Source organism: Canis lupus, chromosome 28, assembly GCF_048164855.1.
Source record: "Canis lupus baileyi chromosome 28, mCanLup2.hap1, whole genome shotgun sequence".
In the NCBI taxonomy this organism is placed as follows: Eukaryota; Metazoa; Chordata; class Mammalia; order Carnivora; family Canidae; genus Canis; species Canis lupus.
The window spans coordinates 44,620,328-44,641,824 of NC_132865.1; positions in this window are offsets into that span (position 1 = coordinate 44,620,328).

Here is a 21,497-nt window from a genome sequence, read left to right on the forward strand (position 1 = left end):
GAAGCATGCCTTGAAGCCAGCTCTCAACTAGCTGCATTCTTATGACAGTGTGAAGGTAGCAGTATTCTGAGTAAGGAGGTTCCCAGATTACCACTCTACTGCACCTGGAGATACCCTCCAGGTCTGCATTGTTAACTTGCGTCTCAGAGGCCTCTGGCAAACGTCTCTGGTGAAGACGTGCGAAACTCACTCTGCAGGCAGTGTGGAACTGTGAGGGACTGAGGGTCAGCTCAACTCTCAGCAGTAAGATGTTTTTGGACAAGGCGTTCAAATACCTACTCACGTATGGAACTTAGTATGTAGCACCAGTCTACCCCAGGAATTACTAGGAAATCGCTGGATTGAGCTTGGAGGCACTCGTCTTGTGTGCCGGGAGATTCCAGTTACCTCTCCCAACACTTGCGTCAAGCAGCGAGCCTAGGCCTTTTGGAAGCGAAAGGTAGCGGCAGGCAGGATGTTGGGTTACAGGCCATAAGCTCAACTCTCAGAAGTGTGTATGCATGGGTGGCAGATGTCTGCTACCCACTCGGACATGGGAGTTGGAACCTAGCTACACTCCTATTGAAGAAGGACTTTGGAAATCGCTGTATTCAACTCAGATACACGGGAGTTCAGGCCCAATGCTTACACATGCTTTTCCCACAAACTATCCCAGCCACTAACAGAAGGAGGTTAGCAGGTAAGTCTACAGTCAGGCAGGATGCGGGAGGGTCCTGCCCTGTCCTCAGCTCTCACAGGGAAGCATGCCTTGAAGCCAGCTCTCAACTAGCTGCATTTTTATGACAGTGTGAAGGTAGCAGTATTCTGAGTAAGGCGGTTCCGAGATTACCACTCTACTGCACCTGGAGATACCCTCCAGGTCTGCATTGTTAACTTGCGTCTCAGAGGCCTCTGGCAAACGTCTCTGGTGAAGACGTGCGAAACACACTCTGCAGGCAGTGTGGAAATGTGAGGGACTGAGGGTGAGCTCAACTCTCAGCAGTAAGATGATTTTGGACAAGGCGTTCAGCTACCTTCTCACATATGGAACTTAGTATGTAGCACCAGTCTACCCCAGGAATTACTGGGAAATCGCTGGATTGAGCTTGGAGGCACTAGTCTTGTTGCCGGGAGATTTCATTTACCTCTCCCAACACTTCGGTGAAGCAGCGAGCCTAGGCCTTTTGGAAGCGAAAGCTAGCTGCAGGCAGGAGGTAGGGATACAGGCCATAAGCTCAACTCTCAGAAGTGTGTATGCATGGGAGGCAGATGTCTGCTACCCACTCGTACATGCGAGTGGGAACCTACTACACTCTGATGAAAAAGGACTTTGGAAATCGCTGTATTCAACTCAGATACACGTGGGTTCAGGCACAACGATTCCACATGCTTTTCTCACAACCTTTCCCTGCCACTAACATGAGGACGTTAGCAGCTCCTTCTACAGTCAAGCAGGATGCGGGAGGGTTGTGCCCTGTCCTTAGCTCTCACAGGGAAGCATGTCTTGAAGCCAGCGGTCAACTAGCTGCATACTTATGGCAGGGTCAAGGTAGCAGTATTCTGAGACAGGAGGTTCCCAGATTACCACTCTACTGCACCTGGAGATACCCTCCAGGTCTGCATTGTTAACTTGCGTCTCAGAGGCCTCTGGCAAACGTCTCTGGTGAAGACGTGCGAAACTCACTCTGCAGGCAGTGTGGAACTGTGAGGGACTGAGGGTCAGCTCAACTCTCAGCAGTAAGATGTTTTTGGACAAGGCGTTCAAATACCTACTCACGTATGGAACTTAGTATGTAGCACCAGTCTACCCCAGGAATTACTAGGCAATCGCTTGATTGAGCTTGGAGGCACTCGTCTTGTGTGCCGGGAGATTCCAATTACCTCTCCCAACACTTGCGTCAAGCAGCGAGCCTAGGCCTTTTGGAAGCGAAAGGTAGCGGCAGGCACGATGTAGGGTTACAGGCCATAAGCTCAACTCTCAGAAGTGTGTATGCATGGGAGGCAGATGTCTGCTACCCACTCGGACATGGGAGTTGGAACCTAGCTACACTCCTATTGAAGAAGGATGTTGGAAATCGCTGTATTCAACTCAGATACTCGGGAGTTCAGGCCCAATGCTTACACATGCTTTTCCCACAACCTATCCCAGCCATTAACAGAAGGAGGTTAGCAGGTACGTCTACAGTCAGGCAGGATGCGGGAGGGTTCTGCTCTGTCCTCAGCTCTCACAGGGAAGCATGCCTAGAAGCCAGCTCTCAACTAGCTGCATTCTTATGACAGTGTGAAGGTAGCAGTATTCTGAGTAAGGCGGTTCCGAGATTACCACTCTACTGCACCTGGAGATACCCTCCAGGTCTGCATTGTTAACTTGCGTCTCAGAAGCCTGTGGCAAACGTCTCTGGTGAAGACCTGCGAAACTCACTCTGCAGGCAGTGTGGAACTGTGAGGGACTGAGGGTGAGCTCAACTCTCAGAAGTAAGATGCTTTTGGACAAGGCGTTCAGCTACATTCCCACGTATGGAACTTAGTATCTAGCACCTGTCTACCCCAGGAATTACTAGGCAATCGCTGGAATGAGCTTGGAGGCACTAGTCTTGTGTGCCGGGAGATTCCAATTACCTCTCCCAACACTTCCGTCAAACAGCGAGCCTAGGCCTTTTAGAAGTGAAAGGAACCAGCAGGCTGGATGGGGAGGTACAGGCCTTAAGCTCAACTCTCAGAAGTGTGTATGCAGGGGTGACAGATGTCTGCTACCCACTCTGACATGGGAGTTGGAAACTAGCTACACTCTGATTGAAGAAGGCCATTGGAAATCGCTGTATTCAACTCAGATACACAGGAGTTCAGGCCCAATGCTTACACATGCTTTTCCCGCAACCTCTCTCAGCCACTAACATTAGGATGTTAGCAGCTGCGCCTACAGTCAGGCAGGATGCGGGTGGGTTCTGCCCTGTCCTCAGCACTCCCAGGGAAGCATGCCTAGAAGCCAGCTCTCAACTAGCTGCATTCTTATGGCAGTGTGAAGGTAGCAGTATTCTGAGTAAGGAGGTTCCCAGATTACCACTCTACTGCACCTGGAGATACCCTCCAGGTCTGCATTGTTAACTTGCGTCTCAGAAGCCTCTGGCAAACGTCTCTGGTGAAGACGTCCGAAACTCACTCTGCAGGCAGTGTGGAACTGTGAGGGACTGAGGGTGAGCTCAACTCTCAGAAGTAAGATGTTTTTGGACAAGGCGTTCAACTACCTACTCACGTACGGAACTTAGTATGTAGCACCAGTCTACCCCAGGAATTACTAGGAAATCGCTTGATTGAGCTTGGAGGCACTCGTCTTGTGTGCCGGGAGATTCCAGTTACCTCTCCCAACACTTGCGTCAAGCAGCGAGCCTAGGCATTTTGGAAGCGAAAGGTAGCGGCAGGCAGGATGTTGGGTTACAGGCCATAAGCTCAACTCTCAGAAGTGTGTATGCATGGGTGGCAGATGTCTGCTACCCACTCGGACATGGGAGTTGGAACCTAGCTACACTCCTATTGAAGAAGGACTTTGGAAATCGCTGTATTCAACTCAGATACACGGGAGTTCAGGCCCAATGCTTACACATGCTTTTCCCACAAACTATCCCAGCCACTAAAAGAAGGAGGTTAGCATTTAAGTCTACAGTCAGGCAGGATGCGGGAGGGTCCTGCCCTGTCCTCAGCTCTCACAGGGAAGCATGCCTTGAAGCCAGCTCTCAACTAGCTGCATTCTTATGACAGTGTGAAGGTAGCAGTATTCTGAGTAAGGAGGTTCCCAGATTACCACTCTACTGCACCTGGAGATACCCTCCAGGTCTGCATTGTTAACTTGCGTCTCAGAGGCCTCTGGCAAACGTCTCTGGTGAAGACGTGCGAAACTCACTCTGCAGGCAGTGTGGAACTGTGAGGGACTGAGGGTCAGCTCAACTCTCAGCAGTAAGATGTTTTTGGACAAAGCGTTCAAATACCTACTCACGTATGGAACTTAGTATGTAGCACCTGTCTACCCCAGGAATTACTGGGAAATCGCTGGATTGAGCTTGGAGGCACTAGTCTTGTTGCCGGGAGATTCCAGTTACCTCTCCCAACACTTCGGTGAAGCAGCGAGCCTAGGCCTTTTGGAAGCGAAAGCTAGCTGCAGGCAGGAGGTAGGGATACAGGCCATAAGCTCAACTCTCAGAAGTGTGTATGCATGGGAGGCAGATGTCTGCTACCCACTCGTACATGCGAGTGGGAACCTACTACACTCTGATGAAAAAGGACTTTGGAAATCGCTGTATTCAACTCAGATACACGTGGGTTCAGGCACAACGATTCCACATGCTTTTCTCACAACCTTTCCCTGCCACTAACATGAGGACGTTAGCAGCTCCTTCTACAGTCAAGCAGGATGCGGGAGGGTTGTGCCCTGTCCTTAGCTCTCACAGGGAAGCATGTCTTGAAGCCAGCGGTCAACTAGCTGCATACTTATGGCAGGGTCAAGGTAGCAGTATTCTGAGACAGGAGGTTCCCAGATTACCACTCTACTGCACCTGGAGATACCCTCCAGGTCTGCATTGTTAACTTGCGTCTCAGAGGCCTCTGGCAAACGTCTCTGGTGAAGACGTGCGAAACTCACTCTGCAGGCAGTGTGGAACTGTGAGGGACTGAGGGTCAGCTCAACTCTCAGCAGTAAGATGTTTTTGGACAAGGCGTTCAAATACCTACTCACGTATGGAACTTAGTATGTAGCACCAGTCTACCCCAGGAATTACTAGGCAATCGCTTGATTGAGCTTGGAGGCACTCGTCTTGTGTGCCGGGAGATTCCAATTACCTCTCCCAACACTTGCGTCAAGCAGCGAGCCTAGGCCTTTTGGAAGCAAAAGGTAGCGGCACGCACGATGTAGGGTTACAGGCCATAAGCTCAACTCTCAGAAGTGTGTATGCATGGGAGGCAGATGTCTGCTACCCACTCGGACATGGGAGTTGGAACCTAGCTACACTCCTATTGAAGAAGGATGTTGGAAATCGCTGTATTCAACTCAGATACTCGGGAGTTCAGGCCCAATGCTTACACATGCTTTTCCCACAACCTATCCCAGCCACTAACAGAAGGAGGTTAGCAGCTGCGCCTACAGTCAGGCAGGATGCGGGAGGGTCCTGCCCTGTCCTCAGCTCTCACAGGGAAGCATGCCTTGAAGCCAGCTCTCAACTAGCTGCATTCTTATGACAGTGTGAAGGTAGCAGTATTCTGAGTAAGGCGGTTCCGAGATTACCACTCTACTGCACCTGGAGATACCCTCCAGGTCTGCATTGTTAACTTGCGTCTCAGAAGCCTGTGGCAAACGTCTCTGGTGAAGACCTGCGAAACTCACTCTGCAGGCAGTGTGGAACTGTGAGGGATTGAGGGTGAGCTCAACTCTCAGAAGTAAGATGCTTTTGGACAAGGCGTTCAGCTACATTCTCACGTATGGAACTTAGTATGTAGCACCTGTCTACCCCAGGAATTACTAGGCTATCGCTGGAATGAGCTTGGAGGCACTAGTCTTGTGTGCCGGGAGATTCCAAATACCTCTCCCAACACTTCCGTCAAACAGCGAGCCTAGGCCTTTTAGAAGTGAAAGGAACCAGCAGGCTGGATGGGGAGGTACAGGCCTTAAGCTCAACTCTCAGAAGTGTGTATGCAGGGGAGACAGATGTCTGCTACCCACTCTGACATGGGAGTTGGAAACTACCTACACTCTGATTGAAGAAGGCCATTGGAAATCGCTGTATTCAACTCAGATACACAGGAGTTCAGGCCCAATGCTTACACATGCTTTTCCCGCAACCTCTCTCAGCCACTAACATTAGGATGTTAGCAGCTGCGCCTACAGTCAGGCAGGATGCGGGTGGGTTCTGCCCTGTCCTCAGCACTCCCAGGGAAGCATGCCTAGAAGCCAGCTCTCAACTAGCTGCATTCTTATGGCAGTGTGAAGGTAGCAGTATTCTGAGTAAGGAGGTTCCCAGATTACCACTCTACTGCACCTGGAGATACCCTCCAGGTCTGCATTGTTAACTTGCGTCTCAGAAGCCTCTGGCAAACGTCTCTGGTGAAGACGTCCGAAACTCACTCTGCAGGCAGTGTGGAACTGTGAGGGACTGAGGGTGAGCTCAACTCTCAGAAGTAAGATGTTTTTGGACAAGGCGTTCAACTACCTACTCACGTATGGAACTTAGTATGTAGCACCAGTCTACCCCAGGAATTACTAGGAAATCGCTTGATTGAGCTTGGAGGCACTCGTCTTGTGTGCCGGGAGATTCCAGTTACCTCTCCCAACACTTGCGTCAAGCAGCGAGCCTAGGCCTTTTGGAAGCGAAAGGTAGCGGCAGGCAGGATGTTGGGTTACAGGCCATAAGCTCAACTCTCAGAAGTGTGTATGCATGGGTGGCAGATGTCTGTTACCCACTCGGACATGGGAGTTGGAACCTAGCTACACTCCTATTGAAGAAGGACTTTGGAAATCGCTGTATTCAACTCAGATACACGGGAGTTCAGGCCCAATGCTTACACAGGCTTTTCCCACAAACTATCCCAGCCACTAACAGAAGGAGGTTAGCAGCTGCGCCTACAGTCAGGCAGGATGCGGGAGGGTCCTGCCCTGTCCTCAGCTCTCACAGGGAAGCATGCCTTGAAGCCAGCTCTCAACTAGCTGCATTCTTATGACAGTGTGAAGGTAGCAGTATTCTGAGTAAGGCGGTTCCGAGATTACCACTCTACTGCACCTGGAGATACCCTCCAGGTCTGCATTGTTAACTTGCGTCTCAGAAGCCTGTGGCAAACGTCTCTGGTGAAGACCTGCGAAACTCACTCTGCAGGCAGTGTGGAACTGTGAGGGACTGAGGGTGAGCTCAACTCTCAGAAGTAAGATGCTTTTGGACAAGGCGTTCAGCTACATTCTCACGTATGGAACTTAGTATGTAGCACCTGTCTACCCCAGGAATTACTAGGCTATCGCTGGAATGAGCTTGGAGGCACTAGTCTTGTGTGCCGGGAGATTCCAATTACCTCTCCCAACACTTCCGTCAAACAGCGAGCCTAGGCCTTTTAGAAGTGAAAGGAACCAGCAGGCTGGATGGGGAGGTACAGGCCTTAAGCTCAACTCTCAGAAGTGTGTATGCAGGGGAGACAGATGTCTGCTACCCACTCTGACATGGGAGTTGGAAACTACCTACAGTCTGATTGAAGAAGGCCATTGGAAATCGCTGTATTCAACTCAGATACACAGGAGTTCAGGCCCAATGCTTACACATGCTTTTCCCGCAACCTCTCTCAGCCACTAACATTAGGATGTTAGCAGCTGCGCCTACAGTCAGGCAGGATGCGGGTGGGTTCTGCCCTGTCCTCAGCACTCCCAGGGAAGCATGCCTAGAAGCCAGCTCTCAACTAGCTGCATTCTTATGGCAGTGTGAAGGTAGCAGTATTCTGAGTAAGGAGGTTCCCAGATTACCACTCTACTGCACCTGGAGATACCCTCCAGGTCTGCATTGTTAACTTGCGTCTCAGAAGCCTCTGGCAAACGTCTCTGGTGAAGACGTCCGAAACTCACTCTGCAGGCAGTGTGGAACTGTGAGGGACTGAGGGTGAGCTCAACTCTCAGAAGTAAGATGTTTTTGGACAAGGCGTTCAACTACCTACTCACGTATGGAACTTAGTATGTAGCACCAGTCTACCCCAGGAATTACTAGGAAATCGCTGGATTGAGCTTGGAGGCACTCGTCTTGTGTGCCGGGAGATTCCAGTTACCTCTCCCAACACTTGCGTCAAGCAGCGAGCCTAGGCCTTTTGGAAGCGAAAGGTAGCAGCAGGCAGGATGTTGGGTTACAGGCCATAAGCTCAACTCTCAGAAGTGTGTATGCATGGGTGGCAGATGTCTGCTACCCACTCGGACATGGGAGTTGGAACCTAGCTACACTCCTATTGAAGAAGGACTTTGGAAATCGCTGTATTCAACTCAGATACACGGGAGTTCAGGCCCAATGCTTACACATGCTTTTCCCACAAACTATCCCAGCCACTAACAGAAGGAGGTTAGCAGGTAAGTCTACAGTCAGGCAGGATGCGGGAGGGTCCTGCCCTGTCCTCAGCTCTCACAGGGAAGCATGCCTTGAAGCCAGCTCTCAACTAGCTGCATTCTTATGACAGTGTGAAGGTAGCAGTATTCTGAGTAAGGCGGTTCCGAGATTACCACTCTACTGCACCTGGAGATACCCTCCAGGTCTGCATTGTTAACTTGCGTCTCAGAGGCCTCTGGCAAACGTCTCTGGTGAAGACGTGCGAAACTCACTCTGCAGGCAGTGTGGAAATGTGAGGGACTGAGGGTGAGCTCAACTCTCAACAGTAAGATGATTTTGGACAAGGCGTTCAGCTACTTTCTCACATATGGAACTTATTATGTAGCACCAGTCTACCCCAGGAATTACTGGGAAATCGCTGGATTGAGCTTGGAGGCACTAGTCTTGTTGCCGGGAGATTCCAGTTACCTCTCCCAACACTTCGGTGAAGCAGCGAGCCTAGGCCTTTTGGAAGCGAAAGCTAGCTGCAGGCAGGAGGTAGGGATACAGGCCATAAGCTCAACTCTCAGAAGTGTGTATGCATGGGAGGCAGATGTCTGCTACCCACTCGTACATGCGAGTGGGAACCTACTACACTCTGATGAAAAAGGACTTTGGAAATCGCTGTATTCAACTCAGATACACGTGGGTTCAGGCACAACGATTCCACATGCTTTTCTCACAACCTTTCCCTGCCACTAACATGAGGACGTTAGCAGCTCCTTCTACAGTCAAGCAGGATGCGGGAGGGTTGTGCCCTGTCCTTAGCTCTCACAGGGAAGCATGTCTTGAAGCCAGCGGTCAACTAGCTGCATACTTATGGCAGGGTCAAGGTAGCAGTATTCTGAGACAGGAGGTTCCCAGATTACCACTCTACTGCACCTGGAGATACCCTCCAGGTCTGCATTGTTAACTTGCGTCTCAGAGGCCTCTGGCAAACGTCTCTGGTGAAGACGTGCGAAACTCACTCTGCAGGCAGTGTGGAACTGTGAGGGACTGAGGGTCAGCTCAACTCTCAGCAGTAAGATGTTTTTGGACAAGGCGTTCAAATACCTACTCACGTATGGAACTTAGTATGTAGCACCAGTCTACCCCAGGAATTACTAGGCAATCGCTTGATTGAGCTTGGAGGCACTCGTCTTGTGTGCCGGGAGATTCCAATTACCTCTCCCAACACTTGCGTCAAGCAGCGAGCCTAGGCCTTTTGGAAGCGAAAGGTAGCGGCAGGCACGATGTAGGGTTACAGGCCATAAGCTCAACTCTCAGAAGTGTGTATGCATGGGAGGCAGATGTCTGCTACCCACTCGGACATGGGAGTTGGAACCTAGCTACACTCCTATTGAAGAAGGATGTTGGAAATCGCTGTATTCAACTCAGATACTCGGGAGTTCAGGCCCAATGCTTACACATGCTTTTCCCACAACCTATCCCAGCCATTAACAGAAGGAGGTTAGCAGGTACGTCTACAGTCAGGCAGGATGCGGGAGGGTTCTGCTCTGTCCTCAGCTCTCACAGGGAAGCATGCCTAGAAGCCAGCTCTCAACTAGCTGCATTCTTATGACAGTGTGAAGGTAGCAGTATTCTGAGTAAGGCGGTTCCGAGATTACCACTCTACTGCACCTGGAGATACCCTCCAGGTCTGCATTGTTAACTTGCGTCTCAGAAGCCTGTGGCAAACGTCTCTGGTGAAGACCTGCGAAACTCACTCTGCAGGCAGTGTGGAACTGTGAGGGACTGAGGGTGAGCTCAACTCTCAGAAGTAAGATGCTTTTGGACAAGGCGTTCAGCTACATTCCCACGTATGGAACTTAGTATCTAGCACCTGTCTACCCCAGGAATTACTAGGCAATCGCTGGAATGAGCTTGGAGGCACTAGTCTTGTGTGCCGGGAGATTCCAATTACCTCTCCCAACACTTCCGTCAAACAGCGAGCCTAGGCCTTTTAGAAGTGAAAGGAACCAGCAGGCTGGATGGGGAGGTACAGGCCTTAAGCTCAACTCTCAGAAGTGTGTATGCAGGGGTGACAGATGTCTGCTACCCACTCTGACATGGGAGTTGGAAACTAGCTACACTCTGATTGAAGAAGGCCATTGGAAATCGCTGTATTCAACTCAGATACACAGGAGTTCAGGCCCAATGCTTACACATGCTTTTCCCGCAACCTCTCTCAGCCACTAACATTAGGATGTTAGCAGCTGCGCCTACAGTCAGGCAGGATGCGGGTGGGTTCTGCCATGTCCTCAGCACTCCCAGGGAAGCATGCCTAGAAGCCAGCTCTCAACTAGCTGCATTCTTATGGCAGTGTGAAGGTAGCAGTATTCTGAGTCAGGAGGTTCCAAGATTACCACTCTACTGCACCTGGAGATACCCTCCAGGTCTGCATTGTTAACTTGCGTCTTAGAAGCCTGTGGCAAACGTCTCTGGTGAAGACCTGCGAAACTCACTCTGCAGGCAGTGTGGAACTGTGAGGGACTGAGGGTGAGCTCAACTCTCAGAAGTAAGATGCTTTTGGACAAGGCGTTCAGCTACCTTCTCACGTATGGAACTTAGTATGTAGCAGCAGTCTACCACACGAATTACTAGGCAATCGCTGGAATGAGCTTGGAGGCCCTAGTCTTGTGTGCCGGGAGATTCCAATTACCTCTCCCAACACTTCCGTCAAACAGCGAGCCTAGGCCTTTTAGAAGTGAAAGGAACCAGCAGGCTGGATGGGGAGGTACAGGCCTTAAGCTCAACTCTCAGAAGTGTGTATGCAGGGGAGACAGATGTCTGCTACCCACTCTGACATGGGAGTTGGAAACTACCTACACTCTGATTGATGAAGGCCATTGGAAATCGCTATATTCAACTCAGATACACAGGAGTTCAGGCCCAATGCTTACACATGCTTTTCCCGCAACCTCTCTCAGCCACTAACATTAGGATGTTAGCAGCTGCGCCTACAGTCAGGCAGGATGCGGGTGGGTTCTGCCCTGTCCTCAGCACTCCCAGGGAAGCATGCCTAGAAGCCAGCTCTCAACTAGCTGCATTCTTATGGCAGTGTGAAGGTAGCAGTATTCTGAGTCAGGAGGTTCCAAGATTACCACTCTACTGCACCTGGAGATACCCTCCAGGTCTGCATTGTTAACTTGCGTCTCAGAAGCCTCTGGCAAACGTCTCTGGTGAAGACGTCCGAAACTCACTCTGCAGGCAGTGTGGAACTGTGAGGGACTGAGGGTGAGCTCAACTCTCAGAAGTAAGATGTTTTTGGACAAGGCGTTCAACTACCTACTCACGTATGGAACTTAGTATGTAGCACCAGTCTACCCCAGGAATTACTAGGAAATCGCTGGATTGAGCTTGGAGGCACTCGTCTTGTGTGCCGGGAGATTCCAGTTACCTCTCCCAACACTTCGGTGAAGCAGCGAGCCTAGGCCTTTTGGAAGCGAAAGCTAGCTTCAGGCAGGAGGTAGGGTTACAGGCCATAAGCTCAACTCTCAGAAGTGTGTATGCATGGGAGGCAGATGTCTGCTACCCACTCGTACATGCGAGTGGGAACCTACTACACTCTGATGAAATAGGACTTTGGAAATTGCTGTATTCAACTCAGATACACGTGGGTTCAGGCACAACGATTCCACATGCTTTTCTCACAACCTTTCCCTGCCACTAACATGAGGACGTTAGCAGCTCCTTCTACAGTCAAGCAGGATGCGGGAGGGTTGTGCCCTGTCCTTAGCTCTCACAGGGAAGCATGTCTTGAAGCCAGCGGTCAACTAGCTGCATACTTATGGCAGGGTCAAGGTAGCAGTATTCTGAGACAGGAGGTTCCCAGATTACCACTCTACTGCACCTGGAGATACCCTCCAGGTCTGCATTGTTAACTTGCGTCTCAGAGGCCTCTGGCAAACGTCTCTGGTGAAGACGTGCGAAACTCACTCTGCAGGCAGTGTGGAACTGTGAGGGACTGAGGGTCAGCTCAACTCTCAGCAGTAAGATGTTTTTGGACAAGGCGTTCAAATACCTACTCACGTATGGAACTTAGTATGTAGCACCAGTCTACCCCAGGAATTACTAGGAAATCGCTTGATTGAGCTTGGAGGCACTCGTCTTGTGTGCCGGGAGATTCCAATTACCTCTCCCAACACTTGCGTCAAGCAGCGAGCCTAGGCCTTTTGGAAGCGAAAGGTAGCGGCAGGCACGATGTAGGGTTACAGGCCATAAGCTCAACTCTCAGAAGTGTGTATGCATGGGAGGCAGATGTCTGCTACCCACTCGGACATGGGAGTTGGAACCTAGCTACACTCCTATTGAAGAAGGATGTTGGAAATCGCTGTATTCAACTCAGATACTCGGGAGTTCAGGCCCAATGCTTACACATGCTTTTCCCACAACCTATCCCAGCCACTAACATTAGGATGTTAGCAGCTGCGCCTACAGTCAGGCAGGATGCGGGAGGGTTCTGCCCTGTCCTCAGCTCTCACAGGGAAGCATGCCTAGAAGCCAGCTCTCAACTAGCTGCATTCTTATGACAGTGTGAAGGTAGCAGTATTCTGAGTAAGGCGGTTCCGAGATTACCTCTCTACTGCACCTGGAGATACCCTCCAGGTCTGCATTGTTAACTTGCGTCTCAGAAGCCTGTGGCAAACGTCTCTGGTGAAGACCTGCAAAACTCACTCTGCAGGCAGTGTGGAACTGTGAGGGAATGAGGGTGAGCTCAACTCTCAGAAGTAAGATGCTTTTGGACAAGGCGTTCAGCTACCTTCTCACGTATGGAACTTAGTATGTAGCAGCAGTCTACCACACGAATTACTAGGCAATCGCTGGAATTAGCTTGGAGGCCCTAGTCTTGTGTGCCGGGAGATTCCAATTACCTCTCCCAACACTTCCGTCAAACAGCGAGCCTAGGCCTTTTAGAAGTGAAAGGAACCAGCAGGCTGGATGGGGAGGTACAGGCCTTAAGCTCAACTCTCAGAAGTGTGTATGCAGGGGAGACAGATGTCTGCTACCCACTCTGACATGGGAGTTGGAAACTACCTACACTCTGATTGAAGAAGGCCATTGGAAATCGCTGTATTCAACTCAGATACACAGGAGTTCAGGCCCAATGCTTACACATGCTTTTCCCGCAACCTCTCTCAGCCACTAACATTAGGATGTTAGCAGCTGCGCCTACAGTCAGGCAGGATGCGGGTGGGTTCTGCCCTGTCCTCAGCACTCCCAGGGAAGCATGCCTAGAAGCCAGCTCTCAACTAGCTGCATTCTTATGGCAGTGTGAAGGTAGCAGTATTCTGAGTAAGGAGGTTCCCAGATTACCACTCTACTGCACCTGGAGATACCCTCCAGGTCTGCATTGTTAACTTGCGTCTCAGAAGCCTCTGGCAAACGTCTCTGGTGAAGACGTCCGAAACTCACTCTGCAGGCAGTGTGGAACTGTGAGGGACTGAGGGTGAGCTCAACTCTCAGAAGTAAGATGTTTTTGGACAAGGCGTTCAACTACCTACTCACGTATGGAACTTAGTATGTAGCACCAGTCTACCCCAGGAATTACTAGGAAATCGCTTGATTGAGCTTGGAGGCACTCGTCTTGTGTGCCGGGAGATTCCAGTTACCTCTCCCAACACTTGCGTCAAGCAGCGAGCCTAGGCCTTTTGGAAGCGAAAGGTAGCGGCAGGCAGGATGTTGGGTTACAGGCCATAAGCTCAACTCTCAGAAGTGTGTATGCATGGGTGGCAGATGTCTGCTACCCACTCGGACATGGGAGTTGGAACCTAGCTACACTCCTATTGAAGAAGGACTTTGGAAATCGCTGTATTCAACTCAGATACACGGGAGTTCAGGCCCAATGCTTACACATGCTTTTCCCACAAACTATCCCAGCCACTAACAGAAGGAGGTTAGCAGGTAAGTCTACAGTCAGGCAGGATGCGGGAGGGTCCTGCCCTGTCCTCAGCTCTCACAGGGAAGCATGCCTAGAAGCCAGCTCTCAACTAGCTGCATTCTTATGACAGTGTGAAGGTAGCAGTATTCTGAGTAAGGCGGTTCCGAGATTACCACTCTACTGCACCTGGAGATACCCTCCAGGTCTGCATTGTTAACTTGCGTCTCAGAAGCCTGTGGCAAACGTCTCTGGTGAAGACCTGCGAAACTCACTCTGCAGGCAGTGTGGAACTGTGAGGGACTGAGGGTGAGCTCAACTCTCAGAAGTAAGATGCTTTTGGACAAGGCGTTCAGCTACATTCTCACGTATGGAACTTAGTATGTAGCACCTGTCTACCCCAGGAATTACTAGGCTATCGCTGGAATGAGCTTGGAGGCACTAGTCTTGTGTGCCGGGAGATTCCAATTACCTCTCCCAACACTTCCGTCAAACAGCGAGCCTAGGCCTTTTAGAAGTGAAAGGAACCAGCAGGCTGGATGGGGAGGTACAGGCCTTAAGCTCAACTCTCAGAAGTGTGTATGCAGGGGAGACAGATGTCTGCTACCCACTCTGACATGGGAGTTGGAAACTACCTACACTCTGATTGAAGAAGGCCATTGGAAATCGCTGTATTCAACTCAGATACACAGGAGTTCAGGCCCAATGCTTACACATGCTTTTCCCGCAACCTCTCTCAGCCACTAACATTAGGATGTTAGCAGCTGCGCCTACAGTCAGGCAGGATGCGGGTGGGTTCTGCCCTGTCCTCAGCACTCCCAGGGAAGCATGCCTAGAAGCCAGCTCTCAACTAGCTGCATTCTTATGGCAGTGTGAAGGTAGCAGTATTCTGAGTAAGGAGGTTCCCAGATTACCACTCTACTGCACCTGGAGATACCCTCCAGGTCTGCATTGTTAACTTGCGTCTCAGAAGCCTCTGGCAAACGTCTCTGGTGAAGACGTCCGAAACTCACTCTGCAGGCAGTGTGGAACTGTGAGGGACTGAGGGTGAGCTCAACTCTCAGAAGTAAGATGTTTTTGGACAAGGCGTTCAACTACCTACTCACGTATGGAACTTAGTATGTAGCACCAGTCTACCCCAGGAATTACTAGGAAATCGCTTGATTGAGCTTGGAGGCACTCGTCTTGTGTGCCGGGAGATTCCAGTTACCTCTCCCAACACTTGCGTCAAGCAGCGAGCCTAGGCCTTTTGGAAGCGAAAGGTAGCGGCAGGCAGGATGTTGGGTTACAGGCCATAAGCTCAACTCTCAGAAGTGTGTATGCATGGGTGGCAGATGTCTGCTACCCACTCGGACATGGGAGTTGGAACCTAGCTACACTCCTATTGAAGAAGGACTTTGGAAATCGTTGTATTCAACTCAGATACACGGGAGTTCAGGCCCAATGCTTACACATGCTTTTCCCACAAACTATCCCAGCCACTAACAGAAGGAGGTTAGCAGGTAAGTCTACAGTCAGGCAGGATGCGGGAGGGTCCTGCCCTGTCCTCAGCTCTCACAGGGAAGCATGCCTAGAAGCCAGCTCTCAACTAGCTGCATTCTTATGACAGTGTGAAGGTAGCAGTATTCTGAGTAAGGCGGTTCCGAGATTACCACTCTACTGCACCTGGAGATACCCTCCAGGTCTGCATTGTTAACTTGCGTCTCAGAAGCCTGTGGCAAACGTCTCTGGTGAAGACCTGCGAAACTCACTCTGCAGGCAGTGTGGAACTGTGAGGGACTGAGGGTGAGCTCAACTCTCAGAAGTAAGATGCTTTTGGACAAGGCGTTCAGCTACATTCTCACGTATGGAACTTAGTATGTAGCACCTGTCTACCCCAGGAATTACTAGGCTATCGCTGGAATGAGCTTGGAGGCACTAGTCTTGTGTGCCGGGAGATTCCAATTACCTCTCCCAACACTTCCGTCAAACAGCGAGCCTAGGCCTTTTAGAAGTGAAAGGAACCAGCAGGCTGGATGGGGAGGTACAGGCCTTAAGCTCAACTCTCAGAAGTGTGTATGCAGGGGAGACAGATGTCTGCTACCCACTCTGACATGGGAGTTGGAAACTAGCTACACTCTGATTGAAGAAGGCCATTGGAAATCGCTGTATTCAACTCAGATACACAGGAATTCAGGCCCAATGCTTACACATGCTTTTCCCGCAACCTCTCTCAGCCACTAACATTAGGATGTTAGCAGCTGCGCCTACAGTCAGGCAGGATGCGGGTGGGTTCTGCCCTGTCCTCAGCACTCCCAGGGAAGCATGCCTAGAAGCCAGCTCTCAACTAGCTGCATTCTTATGGCAGTGTGAAGGTAGCAGTATTCTGAGTAAGGAGGTTCCCAGATTACCACTCTACTGCACCTGGAGATACCCTCCAGGTCTGCATTGTTAACTTGCGTCTCAGAGGCCTCTGGCAAACGTCTCTGGTGAAGACGTGCGAAACTCACTCTGCAGGCAGTGTGGAACTGTGAGGGACTGAGGGTCAGCTCAACTCTCAGCAGTAAGATGTTTTTGGACAAGGCGTTCAAATACCTACTCACGTATGGAACTTAGTATGTAGCACCAGTCTACCCCAGGAATTACTAGGAAATCGCTTGATTGAGCTTGGAGGCACTCGTCTTGTGTGCCGGGAGATTCCAGTTACCTCTCCCAACACTTGCGTCAAGCAGCGAGCCTAGGCCTTTTGGAAGCGAAAGGTAGCGGCAGGCAGGATGTTGGGTTACAGGCCATAAGCTCAACTCTCAGAAGTGTGTATGCATGGGTGGCAGATGTCTGCTACCCACTCGGACATGGGAGTTGGAACCTAGCTACACTCCTATTGAAGAAGGACTTTGGAAATCGCTGTATTCAACTCAGATACACGGGAGTTCAGGCCCAATGCTTACACATGCTTTTCCCACAAACTATCCCAGCCACTAACAGAAGGAGGTTAGCAGGTAAGTCTACAGTCAGGCAGGATGCGGGAGGGTCCTGCCCTGTCCTCAGATCTCTCAGGGAAGCATGCCTTGAAGCCAGCTCTCAACTAGCTGCATTCTTATGACAGTGTGAAGGTAGCAGTATTCTGAGTAAGGAGGTTCCCAGATTACCACTCTACTGCACCTGGAGATACCCTCCAGGTCTGCATTGTTAACTTGCGTCTCAGAGGCCTCTGGCAAACGTCTCTGGTGAAGACGTGCGAAACTCACTCTGCAGGCAGTGTGGAACTGTGAGGGACTGAGGGTCAGCTCAACTCTCAGCAGGAAGATGTTTTTGGACAAGGCGTTCAAATACCTACTCACGTATGGAACTTAGTATGTAGCACCAGTCTACCCCAGGAATTACTAGGAAATCGCTTGATTGAGCTTGGAGGCACTCGTCTTGTGTGCCGGGAGATTCCAGTTACCTCTCCCAACACTTGCGTCAAGCAGCGAGCCTAGGCCTTTTGGAAGCGAAAGGTAGCGGCAGGCAGGATGTTGGGTTACAGGCCATAAGCTCAACTCTCAGAAGTGTGTATGCATGGGTGGCAGATGTCTGCTACCCACTCGGACATGGGAATTGGAACCTAGCTACACTCCTATTGAAGAAGGACTTTGGAAATCGCTGTATTCAACTCAGATACACGGGAGTTCAGGCCCAATGCTTACACATGCTTTTCCCACAAACTATCCCAGCCACTAACAGAAGGAGGTTAGCAGGTAAGTCTACAGTCAGGCAGGATGCGGGAGGGTCCTGCCCTGTCCTCAGCTCTCACAGGGAAGCATGCCTAGAAGCCAGCTCTCAACTAGCTGCATTCTTATGACAGTGTGAAGGTAGCAGTATTCTGAGTAAGGCGGTTCCGAGATTACCACTCTACTGCACCTGGAGATACCCTCCAGGTCTGCATTGTTAACTTGCGTCTCAGAAGCCTCTGGCAAACGTCTCTGGTGAAGACGTGCGAAACTAACTCTGCAGGCAGTGTGGAACTGTGAGGGACTGAGGGTCAGCTCAACTCTCAGAAGTAAGATGCTTTTGGACAAGGCGTTCAGCTACATTCTCACGTATGGAACTTAGTATGTAGCACCTGTCTACCCCAGGAATTACTAGGCTATCGCTGGAATGAGCTTGGAGGCACTAGTCTTGTGTGCCGGGAGATTCCAATTACCTCTCCCAACACTTCCGTCAAACAGCGAGCCTAGGCCTTTTAGAAGTGAAAGGAACCAGCAGGCTGGATGGGGAGGTACAGGCCTTAAGCTCAACTCTCAGAAGTGTGTATGCAGGGGAGACAGATGTCTGCTACCCACTCTGACATGGGAGTTGGAAACTACCTACACTCTGATTGAAGAAGGCCATTGGAAATCGCTGTATTCAACTCAGATACACAGGAGTTCAGGCCCAATGCTTACACATGCTTTTCCCGCAACCTCTCTCAGCCACTAACATTAGGATGTTAGCAGCTGCGCCTACAGTCAGGCAGGATGCGGGTGGGTTCTGCCATGTCCTCAGCACTCCCAGGGAAGCATGCCTAGAAGCCAGCTTTCAACTAGCTGCATTCTTATGGCAGTGTGAAGGTAGCAGTATTCTGAGTCAGGAGGTTCCCAGATTACCACTCTACTGCACCTGGAGATACCCTCCAGGTCTGCATTGTTAACTTGCGTCTCAGAAGCCTGTGGCAAACGTCTCTGGTGAAGACCTGCGAAACTCACTCTGCAGGCAGTGTGGAACTGTGAGGGACTGAGGGTGAGCTCAACTCTCAGAAGTAAGATGCTTTTGGACAAGGCGTTCAGCTACCTTCTCACGTATGGAACTTAGTATGTAGCAGCAGTCTACCACACGAATTACTAGGCAATCGCTGGAATGAGCTAGGAGGCCCTAGTCTTGTGTGCCGGGAGATTCCAATTACCTCTCCCAACACTTCCGTCAAACAGCGAGCCTAGGACTTTTACAAGTGAAAGGAACCAGCAGGCTGGATGGGGAGGTACAGGCCTTAAGCTCAACTCTCAGAAGTGTGTATGCAGGGGAGACAGATGTCTGCTACCCACTCTGACATGGGAGTTGGAAACTACCTACACTCTGATTGAAGAAGGCCATTGGAAATCGCTGTATTCAACTCAGATACACAGGAGTTCAGGCCCAATGCTTACACATGCTTTTCCCGCAACCTCTCTCAGTCACTAACATTAGGATGTTAGCAGCTGCGCCTACAGTCAGGCAGGATGCGGGTGGGTTCTGCCCTGTCCTCAGCACTCCCAGGGAAGCATGCCTAGAAGCCAGCTCTCAACTAGCTGCATTCTTATGGCAGTGTGAAGGTAGCAGTATTCTGAGTAAGGAGGTTCCCAGATTACCACTCTACTGCACCTGGAGATACCCTCCAGGTCTGCATTGCTAACTTGCGTCTCAGAAGCCTCTGGCAAACGTCTCTGGTGAAGACGTCCGAAACTCACTCTGCAGGCAGTGTGGAACTGTGAGGGACTGAGGGTGAGCTCAACTCTCAGAAGTAAGATGTTTTTGGACAAGGCGTTCAACTACCTACTCACGTATGGAACTTAGTATGTAGCACCAGTCTACCCCAGGAATTACTAGGAAATCGCTTGATTGAGCTTGGAGGCACTCGTCTTGTGTGCCGGGAGATTCCAGTTACCTCTCCCAACACTTGCGTCAAGCAGCGAGCCTAGGCCTTTTGGAAGCGAAAGGTAGCGGCAGGCAGGATGTTGGGTTACAGGCCATAAGCTCAACTCTCAGAAGTGTGTATGCATGGGTGGCAGATGTCTGCTACCCACTCGGACATGGGAGTTGGAACCTAGCTACACTCCTATTGAAGAAGGACTTTGGAAATCGCTGTATTCAACTCAGATACACGGGAGTTCAGGCCCAATGCTTACACATGCTTTTCCCACAAACTATCCCAGCCACTAACAGAAGGAGGTTAGCAGGTAAGTCTACAGTCAGGCAGGATGCGGGAGGGTCCTGCCCTGTCCTCAGATCTCTCAGGGAAGCATGCCTTGAAGCCAGCTCTCAACTAGCTGCATTCTTATGACAGTGTGAAGGTAGCAGTATTCTGAGTAAGGAGGTTCCCAGATTACCACTCTACTGCACCTGGAGATACCCTCCAGGTCTGCATTGTTAACTTGCGTCTCAGAGGCCTCTGGCAAACGTCTCTGGTGAAGACGTGCGAAACTCACTCTGCAGGCAGTGTGGAACTGTGAGGGACTGAGGGTCAGCTCAACTCTCAGCAGTAAGATGTTTTTGGACAAGGCGTTCAAATACCTACTCACGTATGGAACTTAGTATGTAGCACCAGTCTACCCCAGGAATTACTAGGAAATCGCTTGATTGAGCTTGGAGGCACTCGTCTTGTGTGCCGGGAGATTCCAGTTACCTCTCCCAACACTTGCGTCAAGCAGCGAGCCTAGGCCTTTTGGAAGCGAAAGGTAGCGGCAGGCAGGATGTTGGGTTACAGGCCATAAGCTCAACTCTCAGAAGTGTGTATGCATGGGTGGCAGATGTCTGCTACCCACTCGGACATGGGAGTTGGAACCTAGCTACACTCCTTTTGAAGAAGGACTTTGGAAACCGCTGTATTCAACTCAGATACACGGGAGTTCAGGCCCAATGCTTACACATGCTTTTCCCACAAACTATCCCAGCCACTAACAGAAGGAGGTTAGCAGGTAAGTCTACAGTCAGGCAGGATGCGGGAGGGTCCTGCCCTGTCCTCAGCTCTCACAGGGAAGCATGCCTAGAAGCCAGCTCTCAACTAGCTGCATTCTTATGACAGTGTGAAGGTAGCAGTATTCTGAGTAAGGCGGTTCCGAGATTACCACTCTACTGCACCTGGAGATACCCTCCAGGTCTGCATTGTTAACTTGCGTCTCAGAAGCCTGTGGCAAACGTCTCTGGTGAAGACCTGCGAAACTCACTCTGCAGGCAGTGTGGAACTGTGAGGGACTGAGGGTGAGCTCAACTCTCAGAAGTAAGATGCTTTTGGACAAGGCGTTCAGCTACATTCTCACGTATGGAACTTAGTATGTAGCACCTGTCTACCCCAGGAATTACTAGGCTATCGCTGGCATGAGCTTGGAGGCACTAGTCTTGTGTGCCGGGAGATTCCAATTACCTCTCCCAACACTTCCGTCAAACAGCGAGCCTAGGCCTTTTAGAAGTGAAAGGAAGCAGCAGGCTGAATGGGGAGGTACAGGCCTTAAGCTCAACTCTCAGAAGTGTGTATGCAGGGGAGACAGATGTCTGCTACCCACTCTGACATGGGAGTTGGAAACTACCTACACTCTGATTGAAGAAGGCCATTGGAAATCGCTGTATTCAACTCAGATACACAGGAGTTCAGGCCCAATGCTTACACATGCTTTTCCCGCAACCTCTCTCAGCCACTAACATTAGGATGTTAGCAGCTGCGCCTACAGTCAGGCAGGATGCGGGTGGGTTCTGCCATGTCCTCAGCACTCCCAGGGAAGCATGCCTAGAAGCCAGCTCTCAACTAGCTGCATTCTTATGACAGTGTGAAGGTAGCAGTATTCTGAGTCAGGAGGTTCCAAGATTACCACTCTACTGCACCT